The sequence below is a fragment of the Molossus molossus genome, unplaced genomic scaffold (genome assembly GCF_014108415.1).
Source record: "Molossus molossus isolate mMolMol1 unplaced genomic scaffold, mMolMol1.p scaffold_m16_p_13, whole genome shotgun sequence".
NCBI lineage: Eukaryota > Metazoa > Chordata > Mammalia > Chiroptera > Molossidae > Molossus > Molossus molossus.
The window spans coordinates 41,124,926-41,145,088 of NW_023425348.1; the positions used below are offsets into that span (position 1 = coordinate 41,124,926).

At 41.7% G+C, this 20,163-nt stretch overlaps 1 protein-coding gene across 2 annotated transcripts in view; it reads left to right on the plus strand.

Moving 5' to 3' along the window:
- Positions 1-20,163, plus strand: part of GAB2 (GRB2 associated binding protein 2) — a 184,481-nt gene that overhangs the window by 13,467 nt on the left and 150,851 nt on the right. The gene's annotated exons all lie outside the window — the stretch shown is intronic.

A 20,163-nucleotide genomic window follows, 5' to 3' on the forward strand; every position in this document is an offset into this window, starting at 1 on the left:
CTTAAATTTCACTATTATAAAATTATTGTAAACAGACTATTAGAAAAACAAATAGCAATATTAATAAAGAGTACTTGTAATACTTCTACCATAGCATAAATATTGTTAACATCTTAGTATAGGTCCTAGTCTCTTTTTTCTATGTTTATGTGTGCTTTGTATATTTTACCAAATCAGAGCGAGACAGTACCACTTTTTGTTTATTTTCAGTGCCTGTATTAAAAGTATTTTCTTGTGTCACAGACAGTCTTTTAAGACAGGACTTTTAATGGTGCTGAGGCAGAATGACATAAGACAGAGCTTCTCAAGTGTATGTAATGTGACAACACTTTAAACAAACCTTTTTACAGATTTTCAATGTTGAATTAAATTATCTTTATTATTATGTAACCAAAATGTCTACAAACAAAAACTGTGAGGTATAAATGTATACTTACAGCTCTTCTACAATGATAAAACCAAAGCAAATCCATGAATTAAATGTACACCTTCAGAACCAGTGTAATTCACATTAACAACGGTGGATTTTGATGAAGCTAAATTACTGCTTAAAATGTGAATATGGCCCTTTATTCCACGGGGTTTGTCTGCTCTGTGTCCCTTTTTCTTCTGTGTTTGAATGCTAGTGAAGCTCCTGTTTGTACAGCAAGCTGTCTGGCTGTTAATTGGTGTGACTGCATTATTTATATGTGCAGCCACCTCTGTTCCTTCTCATTAGTCATTAGTGTGGGATATTAAAGAGCTTAATACTTGAGATCAATAAGATTATACATGCAAATGCTGATAAACAAGGAGCACTTTCACTTGTAAATGATCACTCAGGTGACTGAGGCTAGGCTTCCGTATTCCAAGATCACCCTTGCCCTGGAATGAAAACTCAATGTGGAAAAAGTTTCTTGAAGTGGGTTTGGAGATCCCCAGGGATGTGTCTTTGGACCCTATATTGAGAAATTCAGGTTTCACTGTGAAAGGCATGGGTTCTGAGGTTCGCTCTGGGTTGGAATTCACACTAAGCCTCCCGTGTAGCTTCTGGGATCGAGCAGTTTCTTCGTCCTTCAGAGCTTTTGTGTCACACTGGGAAGTGGAGATAAGGGCAACTTGGACAGTTAACCGAACAGTTGTGACTCGAGGGGGTGCAAACACAATGTTTTTACTTTTCCCCGGTCAGAACTTCCCAGCATGGTTTGTCAACGTCTTCTCCCTCCTCTAGGGGATAAATCCCTTGATGATACTTTGGGCATAGTCCTAAACCTTCTGGTCACTCTGGGTTATAAAAAGGCCACCATTTAAAATTTTCAACATATCTCATTGAAAGCTTTTCCTCCTCCTGTTGCTGACCAGACTTGTGGCGCCGGAGGTGGGAAGTGGGGAAAGGTAGAGTTGGTGCATTTGAGCGCGTGGAGGTGGGAGGACATACGGTCTGCCTGGACTGTTTCTTCCCTTCTCTCTGCTGGGCTCCATGGTTCTGGAGTCTGGAGGGAGAGGGACAGGGATAGTGCCTCTTAAATGACTGCTGTGAGTCTTCCTTGGTGACATTTACTGCCGTTTGACCAGCACTGCCTGTGTGTGGCCGCCCCACATGGAGAGTTCTCTGGATGGTAAGCTTTCCCACTGCCTGGTCTCCGAACCTGGAGAGGAAACTGCTATGAAGGAGTTTCCTCTGCCATTTCTTTCAGGCCAGCCCCGCCCTCTCTCAGTACACCTCAGCTGGGGTCCACTCGCTCAGTGGACAGCCCTTGTGGGTGGGGACCTGGCCAGAGGCCAGCAACTCCACGGAACTGCTTGACACAAGGGACTCATATCCATGCTAAGCAGCAGGGTAACAATGTTGCTGCCCCTTCTCACTCCATTTCCACTCCCGTTGTCTAGAATGGTACAGGGCAGATCTGTAAGTCAACTGCCTGAGCCAATTTTCACCAGGCATTTAATATTTAAAAATTCTTGTCCCCGTCCTTTTTCAGTGGCACCCCTAATCTCTGTAACCGATTCTCCTAGAGGAGCCCACTATAGGGGTACGGAGAATGCCATCCCAAAGTATAGCACTAGCCAGGAGGTCAGAGGATCCAAGGTTTCCCCTCCCCATCTCTGCTCTTCTTTTGTGGACTGGGAAGGGGGATGGGCAGTGCAGGGGCACCAGTGATAGTTGGGTTAGAAGGTCTCAAAAGTATAGCTTCTTAATATATTCTTGAATTAGCCCAACCCCAGTTATTGACTACTCTGCTTACCTTATGGGGAACTTACCTATTGTCAATTCTGGTGCAAATGGAAAAGTCCTACTCAACATTCACTTACAACTACTACTCTGTAAATTACTGTGGTGTTAAATATAATCACGTCAGACGCGTTATAAGCACTCTAAATGCTGTTATAATTATTGCCATGCCAAATGTATTTGATTCTTATCTTTTGGGACATTTATGTGGTTTACTATTTTTCACTATTTTAAATAACGTTGTGATCTTTATAACAAAGACTTTTATCCTTAGAACAAATTCCTGTAAATAGAATTTCTAATTCTCAAAGGATGCAGTTAGTATGATGCAACTTGATCCATCATACCAAATTGCCGCTCAGAAAGGCTAGTTTTGGTTTTCTTGATTCTCCTTTGATACCAGATATTATGAACTTTAAAAATACCTGACAAATTGACAGGTACAAAAATAGTTCCTTGTTTTAATTTGAATTTCTATGATTGGTATTGATTTGAAGGCATTTTCATGTATTATTGACTGGTGTCTTTAAATGAGTTCTTTAAATGATGCTTTTTTATATAGTTGATGCATTTGGGAAGATTGAGAGGCTTTGGGCAATGTAAAAAGAGAACTTGGAAGAACTTGCGCAGGGAATCTCCAGCAGTAGGGAGAGAAAGATTGACCAGATCCAACCAGACGTTCCTCTTCTTTAGTAGGTCTCTTCTGAGGCCTTTCGCTCTGATTCCATAGATTTCCCCAGGCAGCCTTTTGATGTGAACTCATTTTCGAGGCTTACCTCAAATGTCAGCTACTTTGTGCCATTTCCTGATTTCCTCCTGAAGGAGATTTGTCATCCTCCCATACCTCTGTACAGCTCTCATGACACTGCAGTGTGCCTGTGTTTCTAGATCGCTCCCCTCAATCATGTGGGCTCCCCAGAGGCAGCAGTTTTTCTCTTTTGACCTAGTGTTTGGCATAGACATACTCAAGTAGGAGATAAGGTGATGAATAGAAATCATCTGTACTCTTTGGTAGCTCAGTTTATCAAGGAAAATCGACATCTCAACTTACTAATTAAATGTAATGCAGAGTATTCTGCTATACTAGAGGTTGAGGAAAGTGCTCCAGAGAGTAGAATGGAGTGATTCATTCTTTCTGGAGTGGGCAGTGTCAGAGAAAGCTACGGAGAAAATGACAGTGGTGGTAGGCCTTGAAGAATAGGTAGGAGCTCGTTAATCATATGGGAAAAGAACATTTCAAGTAATGAGAACAATTCAAGGCCTAAAGATACGGGTACGTAAATGTTGAGGGAAAGTGTGTATATGGGAAAGGATGAAGAATGGAGTTCAAGTGGTCCCCTCTGTTTTCCCTAGCACCCCATCTTTATTACCTAACTCACCACTGTCCTTTGTCAGGAATATCCTCTCTCTCATCCCTCAGAACCTGTCAATCACTCTGCAAAACTACTGAATCACCTACTGTGCACCACGCACCAAGGGAAAGAGGCATGAATGGGTTCATGGACAACTCCGAATGACACCATGGGAATGTTCGTGCCCTATGGAAAATCTAGACAAGAGAGTGGTATCTTACCCAAATTCTTTATGGACTGACCAGATTCTTCCAAACAACTAGGAAACATTTTATTATAGCAGCTGTACATAAAATAGGTATTTTTTTAAATCCTTACCAGAGGACATTTTTGCATTTATCTTCAGATAGAGCAGGAGGGAGAGAGGGGGAAGAGAGAGAGAGAGAAACATTGATGTGAGAGAGACATATCGACTGGTTGCCACCCACACGACCCCTACCAGGGCCAGGAACAAACTGCAACTGAGGTACATGCCCTTAGCGGGAACCGAACCTGGGACTCTCTGGTCCACAGGCCAACACTCTAACTGCTGAGCCCAACCGGCCAGGGCTAAAATATTTTTAATAATCAAAAGAGCGCTTCAGTTTATTGAGTCCCCTGTGATAGGATAACAGTTTCCCTCAAATCAGGATTAAACAATTAATGAAAATATTGTGCCCCCCTACCCCCATACTGATCTGCTTCTTTTCTGACAGTTCCCATCTGTTCCAATTACCTTTGCTTCATGATAAATTTTTGGACACAATAAAGCATGCCCAAAACTTAGTGGCAAAGGACAACTATTTTTTTTTGCTCACAGATTCTGTGGGTCAGGAATTCAGATAGGGCATGTCAGGGACTTGTTTCTGTTCCCCGATGTCTGGGGCCTCCGCTGGGAAGACTTAAATGGCAAGGGTGCTTCAACTGCTAGGAACTGGAGTCATCTGAAAGTGTCTGCTCACATAACTTACCAGGGCAGGGAAACTCGGAGGCTCCACTCCGCAGGGGCTCCACTGACTAGGGCACCTACATGTGGCCTCCGCGGGCAGCCTGGGCATCTCCCAACATGGTTGCTTCCAAGCAATCAGACTTCTTATGTGGTGCTGCAGGGGTTCCAAGAGTGAATGTCTTAGTGGCCAAGATGGAAACTTCATGGACCTTTTTAATGGTCTCACCGTAGATGTCACACCATGGTCCTTTTGCCATACTCGAGTGGTCTGAGGCCTCATGGGCCCACTCAGATTCAAGGAAAGGGCACAAAGACCCACAGCTTCTTCATAGATGGGTTGTCAAATAATTTTTGGCTATTTTTAAAAACTGCCCTAACAATATTTTAATTTTTTAGTATAAACAGTCTTCTTTAAATTTGTTCAAAGTTCAACATCCTATTCAAAGATCTTTGAGTGGATACTTCATCTTTCTGAGTTACTCCCACTTCCCTTTCTCCACCCCAAAATCTTGTTTGGTCTGGGCAGGGATTTTTGTCTGCCTCATTTACCTGCAGATCCTCTTCAACCTAGAACAGTGTCTGGCAGATAGTTGATGCTTAGTATTTATTACTGACTGCTCATTGAAAAGGCTTACTAAGTCTTTGTGTGAGTTAGAGAGAAGGTGGGCCTCTATGTGGCATCTATTGTTTCATTGTCTAGTTTGGAATGTATTCTGGAGTTGTCTGTTGTAAGTAATTTTGTCCTTTGGGAGTAGCGTGCAGAATCCACTGTAGAGGTTGTGGCGCTGCACATTTGTCTCAAAGTCCCTATACACTGAGAATCTTTGCTCCAACCACAGACCTCTGCTAGTCCATCAATTCTCCTAGCAGCTTCTAGATACCCTGCTTGTATGCTCAGGCTTTAGGGAGTGAGCAGCGCTGCCCCAAGCTCATCTTTCTGGCTACCTCCTGCTGCTACATCCAAGCACCTCATCTCGTACCATAAATTGGAACAGAATTGAAGAATGAACTTTGGTAGCCTGAAGCCCACCCTCATGGTATGTCTTAGAAAGTGGAGTCTCAGTATTTCTAAAGTTCCATTATTCGCTGAGTTGAACCAGCTCGATTGGCAAGGAGGAGTACGTACACGGGGCGCGGGTGTGTGAATGAGGACCCTGTCTGTTCACCTGTTCTACGCTTTTTCTTCCCCATAGGGCTGGAAGGGGCAGGCTTCTCTTTTACTTCTCCTTCCACAGCTAGAGCTTCTCCTAGATCACATCCTCCTTTCAGTATCAGCTGCAGACAAGGAGGCTCTTTCTATCTAGAGTATGTGAAGAGAAACTGCTATGTCAACAGGGGATACAAATTAGGAAGCATCTAAAAAATACTGTAACAGTTATTCTCCATTATATTGAGGCTGATGAAAAACGACCCAAACTAATTATACATCTTGTATTGTTCTTGGAACAAGTCTTTTTGGAGACCAAGGCTTCTGTTGAAGTCAGACTTGACCAAGTTAGAAATCATTTACTTGCAGCTTGCTGTTGAAGTAATGGCCTTGTCAAGCCCCGTTTCATTTACTCCAAACTGTAAACCAAGGGAACAGCTGCAAAGCGCCTCCTCATTTGCATGAATGTCAGCACCAGGGTTTTCTAGTGACTGGATTTGTGGTCGGTGAGCTCTGAGCCAGTAAGTGCTGTACTCTTTTTCCACTGCACTTAGTGTGTGTCATGTTGATGTACACAGTACCCTGAAGCTGCCTGATCCTGATTCAGTGAACTTGTGTGCTGGTGGATACAAAAGGATCTACATCATCCGGAAGAGAACAAAACAGTATTACTTTATCCTTGTGCAAAGCTATTGTGCAACAATGTCTAAAATGCTCGCTGTGTGCAAGAACCTCTGTTAGGCATTGTGAGGGGTAATAGTGTGATAACAAGGAGGCATGCTAAACTGCTAATAGTGGTAGCCTGTGGGCATTTGAGTGGGAGGGATGGTCAAAGAGGCTTCAACTTTACAGTGTTTCAGTGCCTTTTTTGAATAATAGCTTTATTGAGATATAATTCACATACCATAAAATTCACCATTTTAAAGTGTACAGTACAGTGTTTTTAGTATATTCACAATTTTGTACAGGGGATAGAAATCACCACTAATTCTAGAACATTCTCACCCCCAAAGGACAGTCCACATTATTAAGCAGTCACTCGCCATTCCCTCCTCCCCGAAGCACGTGGCAACCGCATTTCTACTTTCTGTGGTGATTTGCCTATTAGGGATAGTTCATATTAATGAATTCCTATAATATGTGGCCTTTTATGTCTGGCTTCTTTCTTTCACTTAGTGTAATGTTTTCCAGGTTCATCCGTGTTGTAGCACTTATGTACTTCATTCCTTTTTATATCTGAATAATATTGCATTGTGTGGATATATCCGATTCTGTTTAACAAGGTTGACATGAGTGTTAAATGAATGCTCGGATGAGTTGCATGGAAACCGCTTTCTCATCCCATTCTTTCTAAAGGACCCAGTGGAATTGCTGGGTCATATGGTCACTCTATGTTTAACGTTTTAAGGAGCTGCCAAACTGTCTCAGTTTTTTAAATAATGAGAATATATTCATGTACTATTTTTGTACTTATGAATCAATTTTTAAACTGCTTTAAAAATAAACAGAAAGCATTACAGGGGATGCTAGCAAGAGTGCTATGTCCAATTCTCAGGAATTTGCCAAGTTCTGTTGCCTGTTAATTTTTGGTAAAGTCAAAGAATCAAAACAGTAGAAGAGCTACTTTCCTTCCATCAGTCTCCAAAAAAATTAATTAATAAAAAACAAACAACAAAAGAAACAATGAAGAAGAACACAGACTTGTTCTTTATATTGATCTCAGTAAAATGTGATAGTCCCAGTTCTGTTCCCAGAGCGTGTTGACTGAGGTTCTGCCCTGACACTTCACACATTCTGCCAGGGAGCAAGTGGTGCTAAGTGAGGAGACCTTGAGAGCAAAGACCAGTCTTCTGCTCAGATTTGCACCACCTGTGGAGCACATGCTTAATATGCCCATTAAATATTGATTTGAATTACATTTACATCCTTAGACTTTTCAAGTTGATATTAAGAAAATCTTTTCTAACCAAGACACCCCTAGTTCACTTCTCTGTTAAGTGTGGCTTCTCATTCTTCTGTTTCCACTCAAAGAAGGATGGTTTAAGGAAGCAATTTTTACCCAGTGTGCCACAAGAATGTTTAAAACATGTACTACCTGACTATTTAGTCAGGGGAACTGACCTCTTTTCCCTTAGATTGTCCAATTAAAAAAAAAAAAAAGAAAAATGACAACAGCCAGCACAACAATGGCTGTCCGGTGAGTAAAAAGTATACCTTTATTTTTTTAATCAAATCAACAAAAAATATATTTTTTGGTGTGCTGCAGTATTTTAGTAAATAGTTTATGTGTGCCATAAGATGAAAAAAGTTGAAAATTGCTGGTTTAAGGCAAAGTAAGAGTTAACTTTTTTTTTTTTAACAAAACAAAAGTAAGCAGCACTAGTTGTGGAAGTAGGATCGTTGCATTACTTAAGAAGCTGTTTCTAAGGACACCCATAGCTCTGAGGGCAGCAGGCTGGTAGAGAGCATTTGAGTGAACATAAGAAAAATTCCTTTCTGAGAATATATTGTGAACAACACATATGTAAATATACACACACATACGTCCCCCTCTCTCTAATATACCGGCACACCTTATTTTACTGTGCTTCATTGCGTTTTTCACAAATTCTAGCTTTTTGGTATGTCAAGTAAGTCTGTTGGCACTCCTTTTCCCAGAGGCTTAGATGATGGTTAGCAGTTTTTAGCAATAAACTATTTTTTAATTAAGGTATGTACATTGTTTTTGTTTTTGTTTTAAGACATAATGCTATTGTACACTTAATAGACAGGAGTATAGTCTAAGCATACCTTCTGTATGCACTGGGAAACCAAAAAAAACTCGTGTGATTTTGTTTCTTGTGATTTTATTGCGATATTTGCTTTATTGCAGTGGTCTGGAGCCAAACCTGCAATATCTCTAAGGTATGCCTGTATATTGAAAAAAATATCTATGTATATGGACTTGGCCTATTGACAGATAAATTGATTTGTCTATTCATATATATGGGAGACTGTTCTGAGCACTTCCTGTGTTTTATCTCATTTACCCTCTACCGCAGCCCTAAGAGACAGGTACTGTTGTTTTCTCTATTTTGTCAATAAGGAACTGAGGGTCAGGGAATTTAGGAAATTCACTTAAATGTCTCCATTAGGAAAGGAAGGAAATAGATTTTTGAACCCAAGCAATCTCCCCCCAGTGCCTGGCTGACCTCTCTGTATAGAATAAGCATGATTTTGTCAGACAAATCTGAGTTTTAATAAAAATATTACCTTGGACAAGTTCTCTGAGCTTGCTGAGCCTCCTTTCTACATGGGACAGTTGGCAGATTATAAGTCAAGTTCCTCATTCCATTTTTATTCCCGCTGCCACGTCTTTGTGGCTCTATCTTTGCTAACATTACACAACCTGGCAGTGACAGGATATGAGAGTGACAGCAGATTTCAACTGAAACTTTTTGGAGTGTGGTGGTGTAGCAAGTAAGCTATTCAACACATCCTTTTCTGGCCATGTTGACAACTTTGCTTTCTCAATTCACTGAGAGACCATTGTAACTATGGACTTAATGCTGACCCAGTGGGAAATATCTTGGTAACATGAACTTGATGAGAGCTTGGGAATGTGGTAGTGAATTTAGTTTGCTATCAGTAAAGAGAGAGAAGATTGTCCCCCAGACTTTATGAATGCATATTTCAGAAAATGTGCATCTTAAAATCTTGATCCATGCTTGTACATCTAGAGAAAATGAGTGGGGGATCATGTAGGAACATGTCAAAAGGAGGAGTAGGAGCCTCAGAGACCTTTTGGTGTGAGGAAAGTAGATTTATTTTCTTCTAGCTGTGATATTTCTCATGCTTCAGTGTTCGACTGAATGAATTCTATATCTTGTTCTACTTCCCGTGGAAATGATAGTATTCTCTGCATGACTTACTGCCTTTTCTAGGAGGCTATTTCTAAAGTCAGACCAAAGTTATATTAAATGTATTATTTGAGAAACATTGGTCTAGAGAATCTGAGAGGCATGAAACTTTCACTATGAATAGAAAAATCATGGCTGTGTTTTGATCTCAAAACATTGATCCTATTGGAATTCCTTATTATTAGTAGACACAAATAAATGTGTTCCGCTCCAAATTTACAAGGACTTTTTTTTTTGTTGTTAATCCTCACTGGAGGACATTTTCCCATGGAATTTTTTAGATAGAGTAAAAGGGAAGGAGGGAAAGAGAGAAGGAGAAACATCAATGTGAGAGGGACACATCAGTTGGTTGCCTCCTGCACGACCCTGACCAGGGCTAGGAATTGAACCTGCAACCCTTCAGTCCTCCAACCCTTCAGAGCTCCAACCACTGAGAAAAACTGTCCAGGGCAGGGACTTTTTAAAATGGGATGAACAGTATTTTCCAGTGCTTTGAGCTGTCAGAAAAGCAGTCTTGATTATGGCTAAGTCTAAAGGCACTCATGGTTATGACTGGAAAGGTGGGAGTGGGTTGATTCCCATGCATGGTGACTTAGCCTTGTGTAGGGACTGTGAAATACACGGAGACTTCCATGGTTGCTGCTCTTGGAAGGTCATTAGGTATAAAAATACAAGTATCCTTGTTATTAATTGTGTTAGGGAAAAAAAAAAATCACATAACTCGAGTCTTCCCATTTGTGGATTGAGGAAAGCTTTGTTTTGGACTACAGGGACCCCAGCAGAAGAGACTGAGGAAACGCAGGCTTTCACTGAGTGCCTGTAGGATGCCTCTCACTGGAGATGTAAATGATACAGTCCTCAGCCCTAAGGAAATCGATCAGCCAGTCAATAGCTCACTGAGATCCACTGAGACCAGTGCTGCAATAGAGACATAGGCAAAGTGCCGCAAGAGCACAGAGGGGCACAGCTCATCGACTGGGAATGATCAGAGAAGCGCTGTTGTATTAAGAAATGATATCATGTAAGGTCAATATAAGGCATTTGGCTCAGTTTCTGACATATAGTAAATAATCAAAGAAACGACTTGATGGGGTCTGTATGGCCTCCCAAATCCAGTCTCATGCTACACTGCTCCATTGTTCCCTACTATGCAGCCACAGTGTCCTCTTTTCTCTCCTTCGAAAGAACCGAGTTCTTCCTGACTTGCTTTTCCCTCTGCCTGGAGTATCTCCCCCTCCCCCCGGTGTCAGCTAGCATCTTCAAGGACATGGCAAGGTAGGCAAGGGTGTGGACTCTGGATTCAAGTTCACTTACTGGCTCTGTGATCTTGGGCAAGTTACTTCTCTTCATCCCAATTTCCTCAACTATAAAATGGGGTAATAATACTTATTTCATTAGGTTGTTGTGAGGATTAAATTAAAACTATATCTAGCCCTGGCCAGTTTGGCTCAGCGGTTAGAGCGTCGGCCTGCGGTCCGGAGAGACTGGGGTTCGGTTCCCGCTAGGGGCATGTACTTCAGTTGCAGTTTGTCCCCGGCCCTGGTTGGTCGTGCGGGTGGCAGCCACTCGATGTGTCCCTTCACGTCGATGTTTCTCTCTCTCTCTCTCCCTCCCACTCTATCTGTACAAAAAATGGAAAAATATCCTCGGGTGAGGATTAAAAAATAAACAAAAAATGATATCTAAAGCACTTAGACTATTGGTTGGCATGTAGGAGAGCTCTGTTGGAGTGATTGCTATGATTACAAAATGTTATTACCTGGAGAGACCTTCCTTGACCAGTTTATCTAGAGTTTTCCCCAAACCACTGTAGATGTTTACTGTGATTCCTGACATACTGGGGTATAATTCTGCCATCTTATTTCATGCTGTCTATCCTGCTCCCCTCCCGTCGTTGGATTCATCTGGTTTCCTTCGTTTCTCTTTTTCTTCCTCTCATGATCTGGAATTTACACATCCTGTTTCTATTCTCTTGATGATTTTTCCTTGGATATTTAAATACAGATTCTTTACTTGAAATCTAAAGTAAAACATCTTTCCCCTCCTTTGAATGTAAGATCCTTAGGGATCTGTGCTTTAATTATGCTTGCTCCCTTCATTTTCATCTTTATTATCTTTTGAGTTCCACTTATTTTTCCACTCTCCAAATTAGTTGTCATTCGTGTTTTACACTGCCGGTGCCTTAGACACTCACATTCGTGAGTTTTTTTTGCTGTATGAAATATACATGTGGTTGGAAGGATAAATGACCATTGGATTGAAAGGTAAGAGTACAAACCAGAAATGAAGTATAGCATAGCAAAACATCTATAATCAATGCCAGTAATGAAAACTGAAGCATCCTAAAACATATCTGATCGTCACTGGGTGGTTAAGGGCTGTCTTTCATCTGATCCTATTACATTAGCGGTTCTCAACCTGTGGGTCGCGACCCCTTTGGGGGTCGAACGACCCTTTCACAGGGGTCGCCTAAGACCATCGGAAAACACATATTTCCGATGGCGATTCATAACAGTAGCAAAATTACAGTTATGAAGTAGCAACGAAAATGATTTTATGGTTGGGGGTCACCACAACATTAGGAACTGTATTAAAGGGTTGCGACATCACGAAGGTTGAGGACCACTGTATTACATTAATTAGTAGACAGTTATACCTCACTCTACTTATAGCCTCAATGGGTGCAGCAAGGTAAAAGAAGGTCCCTGCCTTTGGAGAAGCCTGGACTTTATACATGAATTATAAAAATTATTTGTTAAAAATATCTAGTAAGTGCCCGGCCGGTGTGGCTCAGTGGATTGAGTATTGTCCCATGGACTGAGAGATCCCGGTTCAATTCCCAGTCAGGGCAATGCCCAGGTTGCAGACTCAGTCCCCACTGGGGGGCATGCAGGAGGCAGCTGATTGATGTCCTTCTCTCATTGATGTTTCCGTCTCTCCCTTCCTCTCTCTCTAAAATAAATAAAGAAAAAAAAAAAAACATTTTTTAATACCTAGTAAGCACCTACTATATAGGAAGCTACAGCTTAGACACTGAATGTGAAACTGAATATGAGAGACAAGGAGCCTGACAGGTGTAGTCAGTCAGGTGGGGTGGGGGAGGTGCACTGGAGGCAAACACAGGGTTGAGGGCAGGCAGAAGCTAATCAATGAACAAGATTCAGTCAAACACTACTTACTGATCTCCTGTCAAGTATGAGTTACTGCTCTGGATCCAGGACAACACCAGAGAATGAAAATAAACCCCTTCCTTCATGGAGTTTATAGTCCAGTGTGGGGGGAAGACTGATGATAAGAAAGCAAAAGATGCTATGGAGGAAATAAAGCACAGAAAGGGTGTGTGTGTGTGTGTGTGTGTGAGTGTGTGTGTGTGTGAGAGAGAGAGAGAGAGAGAGAGAGAGAGAGAGAGATACAGTTTTAGGTAAGAGAAGACCTCTGACTGAGAAATTAACATTTGCGCAAAAACCGAAAGGAGGTGAGGGAAGGGATCATGCAGTTGTCTGGAACAGGAATTTTAGGAAGAAGTAACTGCCTGAGCCAAGGCTGTGGGTCGGAAAAGGATTTGGAGAGCTCCAAGAAGGGGGAGTGTGGTAGGAGATGAAGCCAAAGAGGTAATGGGGGGAATAGAAAACTTGGGCCATTGTGAGGAATGTTCCATTAGCTGAGTGAGGTCAGAGTGAAATGAGCATTATGAAGGAAATGAGCATTTGTTGATTGACTAAAACATGGTTTGAATACCTGAAATACTTTTTCTTCATACTGTTTTTATGTTTGTCTGAATTGAAGATGATTTATCTTGTATGATTTGGGCAGTTTTCATTCTTAAATTTTGGTGTGGGAGAAGCCCCAGGTCTGGTAGTAGTGAAATAGCTTATATCAGACTACATGTCCTGCAGAAAAAAGTGAATAAATTCTAAATAAAGTGTCTAAAAACAATTGTTTGAAGACACTGAAGAGTGACCAGAGTAGGCAAAAACTAGACAGGATTTGACTCTTAAAATAAGGGAAAGACACTGGGTGAGAGCCAGTTGTGTGACCTTTCTTCTGGGAGTGTTATTCCTTAGCATGCCCAAGGCAGAATTCCATGGCTGGAATTCAGGTAGAAAGCTGTACTCTTGTCCTGAAGATGTGGGCATTGACAGAACTAGAAAAGGAATTCTGGAAGAGGAAAGCAACAGAGTATGTGTTTATATTTGGTTGATCTCAAATATTTGGTTGATCTCTGAATTGTACTTGGATGAGTGAGACTTTCAGGACCCAAGAAAGAAACAAGATCTGGAAGGCTGCAACTCCTGATGTGAGATTTCAGCTGCTGCCCAGTACAGAGAGGACAGATTCTGTAGTTCTAGTTCTGCCAGGTGGTAGGGGCTTGGCAAACTCCCTCAAGCTTTTTGTTAAAACCCTAGAAGGGCTGCAACTTACAATGAACGATTATATCCCCAGATGGAGGGAATCACCCTAGAACTAAGAACAATGCCCAAATAGACTTGTTCCAACAAAGCTTAGATTTAATAAAGCCGCCTAGAACAAAAATCACTATTCAGAGAAAGATAACACAATCCAAAATCTCAATGTATCATCCACAATAAAAAAAAAATTGTACAACTTGAAGAAGCCAAAAAATATGTCCATACTCAAGAGAAAAAACAGTTATTTTGAGAACTACAAACAGCCCAGGTATTGTAAATAGTAGACAGTGTTAAAAAAGCTATGATAATTATGTTAGTGTCTACAAAATATATGAAATAAAAAATTAATTGGTGGGATGAACATATCACTGAGGGGGAAAAAGGGGAGTAAGGAACATGGCATAAAGTCAAGAGACAGTGTTCCAACCAATGCACAGAAAAAAGATTGAAGAGAAAATGAATAGACGTTCAGCATCTTGTGGGATAGTAGCAAGAAATCTATCACATGCATAATTGGAGGTCCAGAAGCAGGAGGAGGAAGAGGGCAGCATGGGGAGACTAGGGCAGAAAAAAATATGTGAAGGAATATTAGCTGAAGTTTTGCCAAATTTTACCACAAACAGAAACCCACAGATCCTGGAAGCTCAGCTAATTCCAAGCAAGATACACACACACATACACACACACACACACACACACACACACACACACGCACGCACCCCCCTAGGCACATGATGGTGAAACTGCTAAAAAAAAAAAAGATAAATTTTAAAAATCTTAAAAGCAGCCCATGGGGGAAAACAGATATATGCTCATTACCAGAATGACAGCCAACTTTTATCAGAAACAGTGGAAGCCAAAAGATAATGTAATGACATCTCTGCAGTCCTGAAAGAAGAGCACTATCAACCTGACTCTATATCCAGTGATAAAGAAATAATTCAGTCTGTAGGAAATTGGTACCAGATGGAAAATTAATTATATAGGAGGGGAGGAAGATGGGCATAGGAAATGATAAATATATGGCTAAATCTAAAAATGCATTATTCTTCTTGTTAGTTTTTTAAAAGTCAGTTGACTTTTTAAACCAAAAATAACAATGTATTGTTGGGTTTATAACATATATAGAAGTAAAATGTATGACAGCAAAACTATATATATCACAAAGGATGGAATGGGGTGTAACTGGATTTTGAAGCATCTTGCATTACAATTCAAAGTAATATTAATTCAAGATGTACTGTGACTAATTAGGATGCATATTATAATCCCCAGAAGAAGCACTAAAGAAATAAAGAAGAGAAAGGGGAGGTAGGAGGGAAAAGAACTTAATTAAAAGGAGAAACAAACAAAGTCTACTTAAACCCAATAAATATATTGAATACAAATGAAGTAAGCTCTAATTAAATGGCAGAAATTGTCAGATTGGATAAAAATACAAGACTCAACTGTAGCTTTATCCCTAAATTAAAAAAGAGAGAGAGAGGGTGTGTGAAAGAAAGGCTTGTAGGAATGTGTATAGCTGCTTTATTCATAATTGCCAAAAACTAGAAACACCCACATGAATACTGTATTCCGTAACTGCAGAATTCATATTCTTTTCAAATAGTCAAGTAATACGTGTGTACGTAATACATTTCAATCATAGCGAAACTTTATTTAGTCATCAGCCTAATGGGGTAGATTGTGGCACCCTCATTTTTATGTCAGGAAGTGAGGCTCAGAGGAAAATGGGTCTTGTTCGGGATGGAGTCGTGATGTAAGGCAGGACATCTCTCACCATGAAGGTTAACAGTGCCCATCTGTTCAACTATAAAACCCAAGTTCTTTCTTTCCAAGAGCTCAGTCGACAATAAGTTTGCACATTGGTTCTAGAAAGCCAGTCTCCTGAATCTAGAACCAGAGATCTGTGTCATCTTATTCCATTCTAACAAATTTCTGTAAAATTTGCTGCCCCAGCCAGTGTGGTTCATCATCCCGTACACCAAGAGGTGGTGGGTTCAAGTCCCAGTCAGGGCACATACCCAGGTTGTGGGTTTGATTCCTGGTCAGGGTGCCTAAGGAGGCAACTGACCAATGTTTCTCTCTCACATTGATACTTCTCTCTCACCCCCACTTCCTCTCTCTCTCAAATCAATTAAAAAAACATTTTTGCTCACTGTTGTCAGTCCAACCAGTGGGAAATCTGTTTCATTTGTTAATTGGGTGATAAAAACCCTTTCTAAAGGAAAACCTGACCTTTCTTAATTTCTCTCTCTCTCTCTTTTAAATCCTCACCTGAGGATATATTTCCATTGATTTTTTTTTTTTTTTTTTTTTTAGAGAGAGAGTAGAAGGGAGGAAGGGAGAGAGAGAAAAACATTGATGTGAGAGAGACACATCAATTGGTTGCCTCCCGCATGACCCTGACCAGGGCCAGGGATTGAAACTGCAACCCAGGTACGTGCCCTTGACTGGGAATCCAATCCGCGACCCTTTGTTTCCTGAACTGACCACTGAGCCAAACTGGCCAGGGAAGTTTCTCTTTATTTTGAGTTTACACTTACGAAGGAAGAAGTCAAGGCAAGGAGACACTAGGAACCTTTTAACTGAGTCAAGCAGGACTTACTTCTGGAGGGTGCCTTGAGATCTCTTAACAACCTTGCAAATCAGCATTTTGATCTGGTACTCAGAGAGAGTCATTGATAAACTCACTAGCTTCCCTGTGGAGAACAGCTGAAGCTCCGAGGACAGCCTTCGGTTAGACTGAAGAAGTGTGAGAGCACAATGCAAAGCAATGTGAACAGAAGAAATCATTGGTCAGGTGGTTCAGAAATCTAGGTAATCTTAAAAACGATTCATTCCCACTTTCCTGTGGAGTAGTTGTGGATTGCTTCTCCCGAATTCATTTCCTCCCGTCCCCTTCCCAGCAGGCCGTGTTTCTGTTAAGTCGTCTGTGTGGTTCTGGGGAAGCCGCTCCAGCTCCCCTTAAGTCGCTGTCCACCCTCCTGACCACCATGATTATTTGGGATTGGTACAATCTGAGTAAACTCGAGTGGGTGGGTGTGGTTTGGTTCATAACAGGAGTGCCTGGATTCTACACTCTGTGGGCTTACAGAGGGGTTTGAACTATGGTCGACATGCATTTGGAGTGAAGGGGGAATGAGAACCAGCGCCTTCCCGTCGGGGCTGCTGTGAGGATTGTCTGTACAGCACCTCGTGGAAAGTCTGGTATAAATACAAATGCAGCCCTGGCCGGTTTGGCTCAGCGGTTAGAGCGTCGGCCTGCGGTCCTGAGAGACCCGGGTTCGGTTCCCGCTAGGGGCGCGTACCTCGGTTGCAGTTTGTCCCCGGCCCTGGTCGGTCGTGCGGGTGGCAGCCACTCGATGTGTTCCTTTCACATCGATGTTTCTCTTTCTCTCTCTCTGTTCCTCTCTCTCCCTCCCACTCTACCTGAACAAAAAAATGGGAAAATGTTCTTGGGTGAGGATAAAAAAAAATAAAAAATAAAAAAAAATACAAATGCAGGTTTTAAGGATTTTTTAAAAAATTACTAATGTCAGAAAGTACCTCAGACAAACTTAAACAAGAAATAGAAATATATTGGAGTGCTACTAAGGTGGCTCGGAAAATTGAAGGGAGCGTTCTGGATCCCTGGGCACCTCTGAGGGCTTTGAACACCAGATCACATTCCAGTGCCCCCAGGGCTCTCCGCATGTCTCGCTGCTGCTTGCCTTTGGTTGGATGTCTTGTCTCTAAGTGATAGGAAGGAAGGTACCAGCAGCCCCCAGTCCTCCCATCTCTGTGACCCAAAAGGTAAGGTCCCTGCTCCCAGAACTCCAAACTGCAAGGTCTTGGAGAAGGATGCTGACAGCTCGGGTTATACCAGGCATTGCAACACTTAGTAGGTCAGGCCAGAGCCCATGTAATACCTTGACACGCCCTCGGTAGTGTGGCAGCCCCACCCAGGTTCATGTTTACATTGCGTGAAGAACAATTTCCCCCAAATGGTCCCGAATAATAAAACAAGTGTCCATAGTTATTCAGTATTGCTTTTCTTCCTAAGCATGCTGTTTTCTTTATCTCTTTCATTGGGGCAGGGAGCGGGAAATGGGAAAGTAGGGGGCAGAGTTAAGTTTGCATTTTATTGTTCACTTACTGTGTAGTAACTTTTGCATGTAGTGGCCTGTTTCATTTTATGTAATTTTTACCACAACACTATGAGGTAGAAGAAATATTGCTGCTTCAGCCAGAAACAAGCTCAGGCTAAGAAACTAGCCTAGGACCACAAAATGTAGACGTAACAGACCCAAGAACTGAAGTGGGTCTACTTGTCTCCAAAAGCAACCACGCTCCTCAGTGATTTAAGCCCCATTCACCTGGCCAGCACGCAGGCCTCCTCACCCTGCTCCCCGCCTTCTCTCCCTGTCGTAAGCTTGCATCACGACTTGAAAACCTAGGTTTCTCAGACCTACACGGACACCCTTGTCTTATCCCATAGCAGACAAGGATGTGTTCCCCATCTTATGTGCTGACCTAAAACTGGAGAACACAATTCTGAACACAGCCGTTTACTTAAAGGAGTGAAAAGGTGTAGCAAGAGCTGGATAGCCTGTATTTGAGTCCCACGACCTACCAACTAGGCAGTGTATTGTGTGCCTCAATTTATTCATCCATAAAGTGAGGCTGTGATAGAGCCTAGATCATAGGGTTTGTTGTGAGGATTCAAGGTGTTAATACAGAAAGAGCTTGGAACAGAGTCTAGTACACAGCAAATACGGTATCAGTGTTAGCACTCTTTATTAGAATTTGTTATTCATCATTAGTGGATTGTTCTGGTTAATGCTGAAACAGGAGACTCTTTGCTTAAGGAATCTATTTTGCTATTTGGGTTCATGTCTGGGATGTATGCACTTAGCTCTCAAAGGAGTAAACCCATCTTATTATAGCTAAGGCAGAAATGAACTACTTATGATCCAGGGAGTACCGTTCTGAGCGGAAACAGTCTCTTAGCCTGTCTGGTCCTGTTCATGCACCTGTGATTAACATTTCCCTTGTATGTCCTCTTATCATACCTCTGTCCCCATTTTTTAAACATGTTAGTTTAAATAAACTCATTCCATCAGTTCTGACTAGGGAAAACAGATGAGTCTGGAATGCAGTCACTGCCTCTGAGGTACCAAAGGTGATTTGGCAGAAGGGCAGCATAGGAGTGGGAGGGACCAGAACCCCACGGAGAGGGAGTATGTGTGGTCTCTGAAGGAAGTGGAATACAGTTCCCTCAGAGAAGAGCTAGGACAACATAAAAGAATTTCAGGGATTACGGTCCCTGGAGAGAATCCATAGACGTTAGTCACTGAGCCAGAAAGGCAAATGGACATGTCACCCTCATGGACTGTGTAAACCTGACAGGTTTGGGGGTGGCCCATTTCTGGGGTCCTTTCTCTGCCTCTCTCTAGCTCAGTTCAGATTCATACTTGATTCTGGGATTGCATCTGAGACTAAATGCAATTAGTTGCTAAATCTCAAGATTTTGCCTCTACATCAGTGGCCACCTTGGGAGCTAGCTACACACCTTCATATGTTATTAAGCTACTCAGTGATTGCTGGTCTGGAAATTCTGCTATAGAGGTATGTTTGGATAATCTAACAACAAAGAGCTGGGGATGGAGAGGGTCTGGTCAATAATAAAAATAGTAATAATTATATTGGTCACATTGATAGAGTACCAATCTTATTCTAAGCAATTTACATGTTTTAAGTATTTGTTTATGTTTTTGGAAGTTTTCCTTTCTTGGGCCCCTTCAACATATAAATAGATTTTAACTCTACATTTAAATCTTGGACCTTTCTCCCTGGCTGTTTTGGATCACCGGTTAGAGCATCAGCCCACAGACCAGAGTCGTGGGTTCCATTCTGGTCAAGGGCACATACCTCGGTTGTGGTTTGGTCCCTTCGTGCGGAAGGCAACCAGTCAATGTGTCTCATATCTGTGTTTCTCTCTCTCTCCCTCCCACTCTGTCTAAAAATAAATGGAAAAATATCCTTGGGTGAAGAGTAAAAAAAATATCTTAGACCTTTTTTGTTTTATGACTTCGGCTTCCTTATTTGATGAGAGGGAGTTGTTACAACACCTGGAAGCTTTAGATCTGGCTCTTTATGTGTAGTTTATATAACAGAAAAATTATTCACATTGGTATTTGTTGTTTCCTTCCTTTGTCCTTTCTGGACTCTCCA